Source organism: Helianthus annuus, chromosome 8 (assembly GCF_002127325.2).
Source record: "Helianthus annuus cultivar XRQ/B chromosome 8, HanXRQr2.0-SUNRISE, whole genome shotgun sequence".
In the NCBI taxonomy this organism is placed as follows: domain Eukaryota; kingdom Viridiplantae; phylum Streptophyta; class Magnoliopsida; order Asterales; family Asteraceae; genus Helianthus; species Helianthus annuus.
Window position 1 is genome coordinate 118,372,776 of NC_035440.2, and position 5,204 is coordinate 118,377,979.

Sequence of the window (5,204 nt, forward strand, 5' to 3'; positions counted from 1 at the left end):
TATCTTTTGATAAAGTGAACTACATTGCTGAGTTAGAAAACAATCTGTTGAGCATCTCTCAGATTTGTGATAAGTCGTTTACTGTTCATTTCACAAAAGATGAATGTCTGATTCTTAAATCAGGGTTTAAGATACCCGAAGAAATGGTGTTGATGCGCGCTCCTCGTGAAAATGATCTTTATGTACTAGACATGAGCGTTGCAACAACAACAGATAAAAAGGCTCAATGCTTTGTGAGTAAGACGAAGGCAACTGAAAAAGAATCCATCATGTGGCATCGTAAAATGGGGCATATTCACGTGAGAAAGATGAACTTTTTAGTTCATAATGATCTTGTAGAAGGTGTAAATTTGAAAAGCTTCCATCTTAACGATGACTGTATTGAATGCAAGAAAGGGAAGCAGACGAAGAAATCGCATCCGAAAAAGCTTTTGAACTCCATCAGATTACCGCTCAAAAGACTCCATATGGATCTTTTCGGACCGGTAAATGTGAAAAGCATAAGTGGAGATCTATACTGTTTAGTTGTTACTGACGACTTTACAAGATTCTCCTGGGTGATGTTTCTAGAGAGAAAAGACGAAACATTTGATTCTTTGATGAAGTTATTCAAAAAGATGGAAAATCTTTACAAACTGTCGATTAGATGTATTCGAAGCGACAATGGCACAGAATTCAAGAACAACCGTATGCTCAAATTTTGCAACGATAAGGGTATTCTTCATGAATTCAGGGCACCGTATACTCCTCAACAAAACGGTGTCGCAGAACGAAAAAATCGTACGTTGATCGAAACAGCTCGTACATGTTAGCAGATCTGAAATTACCGGTATATTTTTGGAGTGAAGCAGTTGCCACGGCATGTTACACGCTCAATTGTGTTCTTACGGTGAAGAAGTACAAGAAAACTTGTTTTGAATTACTTCATCTTTACAAACCGAATCTGAAATTCTTAGAACCATTTGGATCACCATGCGCATTCATTGATCCAGACGGTAAATTTGGTGCAAAAGCTAATGAAGATTTTTTTTGTAGGATACGCTAGTCCGTTGAAGAGAGTTTTTGTTCCGAGTTTGGGGAAGATCATACAGGTTCAACACGTTGACTGTCAAAGGTTTACTGCTCCAAGTCAACTTCCTGGAAACAGGTTGCTATTTGATTACGATAATCTTTGGGAGTCATTCCATCTACCGACAGAGCCGAATGAGGAGGAACTGGCATTCTTATACCAACAACAACAGTCTATTTCACAAGAACAAGTGCCGAGACCGTTGGTTGTTTCCTCGCCCACCGTGGGTTCAAATGATCATGAGGCTGGTCCTAGTGGAACTGCACATGTACCCCCAGAAGAAACAGCTCCAATATTTGACCAATCTGACGACTCAGAATCGGAAACCGATCCGATTTATGATGAGGAACCAAATATTGCGACTTCAAATGCTAATGATCACACGGGTGATCAAAATATAATAAATTTGCAATCGGAAGTGAGCGTACCAGATACAGTCATGCCAAGAACGTTATCATACCATCCATCAGAATAAATCATTGGTGGCCTTCAAAGCGGAGTGAAAACCCGCGAACAAATAAACAAAGGGCTTACATGTTTTTACGCCTCTGTAGCACATTTACAAGAAGAGTTCTCATTAAAATGTTTTATCTCGCGGGTAGAGCCGAAAACGTATAAAGAAGCATTGACCGAAGAGAGTTGGGTAAATGCAATGCAAGAGGAACTATAACAATTTGAAAAGCTTGGAGTATGGAGGTTGGTTGATCTCCCAGAAGATCAGAAGTTGAACAAGACCAAGTGGGTCTTCAAATGTAAAAGAGATGATAGAGGGGTTATAGTAAGGAACAAAGCACGGTTGATAGTCCAAGGATTTAGTCAGTAAGAAGGGATTGACTTTACTGAAGTGTATGCTCCCGTTGCTCGACTTGAGGCAATCAGAATCTTCTTGGCATTCGCGTCATGGAAGGGATTCAAGGTCTACCAACTGGATGTCAAATCTACATTCCTCTACAGGAAGATTAAAGAAGAACTGTATGTCGGTCAACCACCGGGTTTTACCGATCCTCTACACAAAGAGAAGGTGTATTTACTCGACAAGGCGTTATACGGATTACACCAGGCCCAGGGAGCCTGGTACGAGATGCTTTCCCAGCATCTGCTGACCAACGGGTTCACCAGAGGGACTGTCGATAGTACTTTGTTCACTAAAAAGGTTGCAGGACATCTACTTATCGTGCAGATTTACATGGTCACCGTAGCTTACGGCGCTGACCTGCGTAAATGTGTAACTTCCACCTTTTAATGCGGATTTATGGTGTCTTTTCATGCCCAATCAATCCCATTCGGTTACATACACTTTGGAGACGAATTTTGGGGGTTCTGGAGAGCTTGAAACAATTTCTAAACATCTTATTAGTGTTTTTAATTCCTATGAACATTGATATGTATGTGATGATGATTGTCCAAGTCATGAGTGGCTAAACTTATGGTGATCATCTTTGGTTGAAGGTTATGTAAGACTTTGTGCTTGAATTCCTTATTTCTAGAATAACAAACTTTGTCTTTATGATTTATTTGTTATGGTGTGTGATTGATTATTTGTAAATTGTTGATTCTTATGTTAATCTAGTTTGAAACCATACGTTCTTGGTGCCGTTGGCAATCGAGATATCATGGGTAGAATTAGGATTGGGTAAGGGTTAATTGGTCATCGGGTAACAACCTCACGTTCTAGGAATCTGAGTACTTAGTTCCCTTTTATCACAACAAGTAATCACACATGAACTATGTCTATGTAGTTCTTTCTAGTGGAATGATAGCATAAACGTCGAAGCAAACCGGAAACTAAGGATGGTCATTTGTCTCTGAATTGTTTACAAACCAAAACTTTCATTTTGCAAATTAGAATAGTAATTTAGTTTTTAAAACTCAATCAACCAAACCAACTCTTGAACTTTTTATTGCAATTAGTTTAATTTTAGGTAACTTGGATAAACCTTTAAATAACACATTTTCCACAAACTCCCTGTGTTCGATACCCACTTACCACTAGCTATTAGTAGTATTTGGATTAAATTTGATTGTGACCACAACATCACACCAAATTTTGGCGCCGTTGCCGGGGAGTAGTGCGCAACGTGTGTTATTTTTGTTCTTTTTAGGTTTGTTATTTTCTGGTTTACGCTGGGTGTGTTAATGTGCAGGTATTTCAGGTGCATGCGTACTAGAAGCTCTCACAAGCTATCACCATTGGCATTTGATCCAGAGATTGAACGAACTTTGAGAGGAAACAAAATTTTGTTAAGGGAAAACAGAATCAGCGGTTCACCAACAACACCAACTACACCAATTACACCACTTAGATACATGGATCCACCACCACCCACTACGGGTGAGCTTACACCACCTTTCATACCATCATCAACACAACCTTCACCAAATACCACCATGCCTAACACCACTACCGACCTTACTCCACCGCATGATGTTACACCAACCAACACTACACTACCTTTTACTACCCAAGTTGAACCTACACTTACCTTTAGCCCGTCTACTACAATTCCACCATTTTCCCATTTCTTCCCACATACGGGTCAATCATCTTCCACCTATTCAATACCACCAAATTCAACCGTAGTTCATGCTACTTCTACATATCGACCACCGAACGAACCGGGTTATCAATATTCATCTTTTCCATTTGGACAATCTTCGGGTATAGGAGGAGATGGATACAATGAGGGGTATGAAGAAGAGTATGGGGGATATGACGAAGATGGATTTTATTATGAGGGTGATGGAGGTAATTTGGGACCTCAAGGAGGACTGATTCAACAAAATCAACCATTGCAAAGAATTCAAGACACAGGTAGGTTACCGGTTAGGGTACAACATGTTCGGTCACAAGGGTCACAATTGCAACATCCTATGCCCTTGCAACAAGTTCGTCCACAAAATGCACAACATCAATTCCAAAGGCCAATTCAACAACCACCAATCAAACATCAATTTCAACCACCTCCACAACAATTTGGGCCTCCACGCATGCAAGTTCAAAGACCAATGGGTCCTATACGTCCAAGAGTTTGTTTGGGTGTGCGAAGAAGACATCTTCGAGAACATGCTAGAAGTATTGAAGCACATTTTAGACCGGTGATTACTCATAATCCTTCACCGGTAGTTATTCCTCACAATGACCAAGGGAGGACGTTCGAAGTTCGAACCAGTTCGTTACAAAGTTTACCAAAGTATAAAGGTCTAGCAACGGAAGAGCCTTATTTTCATTTGGAGGCTTATGATTCGATTTGCAACACTCTTGGGAGTCAAGGATTTTCGGCTGATGATGTCAAATTGGTATTATTTCAATTCTCTTTGGAAGATACGGCGAAAAAATGGTTTTACACCCTACCTTCGGCATCTATCTATACATGGGCGGAAATGCAACAAATCTTTTTGGATGAATTTTATACCCCCCAAAAGACAAATGATGCTAGAAAAGGGTTGAGAAGTTTCCAACAACTACAAGGTGAGATGTTCCATGAGGCATTTGAACGGTTTAACATGATGATAAAGAATTGCCCTCATCATGGGATAGAGCTATGGGAGTTGATGAATGCTTTTCATGAGGGGTTATGTGCCGAAGATGCTCATGACTTAATGTCTATCACGAATGGCACTTTTGGCACGAATTATGAGCATGACGATTGGGAATTCTTGGAACGAATGGCGGTCACATCAAAAAGAAAAGCTCAAGCATCAAGGAGAGCACGACCGGCCATTACCCGAACTCAAGTGCACGCGGTAGACGATGGTAATGTTCAAACTTCTAATCAAATTTATAATGTTTGTGTGCTTTGTAATGAGATAGGGCATGCGGCTGAAAATTGCCAAGGAGTGGAAGGGCAATATGAGGAGGTGAATGCATTGCAAGGGCAAGGCGGGGGTGGTAGAAATTACAACATTAATTCCAATACTTACCACCCCGGTTTACGAAATCACCTGAACTTTAGATACGGGAATTCGTCAAATCAAGCCAACCCGAACTTCCAAGGAAACCAAGGATTTCAGAGGCAATATCAAACGGATCAAAGCTTTTCGGGTGGAAACGAAGTAATGGAGATGTTGAAGGCAATGCAAATTGAGATGCAACGAAGGAATCAGCTTGATGATGCTCGCATTCAAAAAGACGAAA

General features: G+C 40.5%; 1 non-coding gene across 1 annotated transcript; it reads right to left on the bottom strand.

The window, feature by feature from the left end:
* Positions 1–4,499: 4,499 nt before the first annotated feature.
* LOC118481526 lies at positions 4,500–4,605 on the bottom strand. Its single transcript, XR_004865735.1, has one exon. It is a non-coding gene; the product is annotated as a small nucleolar RNA R71 (small nucleolar RNA).
* Between the last annotated feature and the right edge of the window lie 599 nt (positions 4,606–5,204).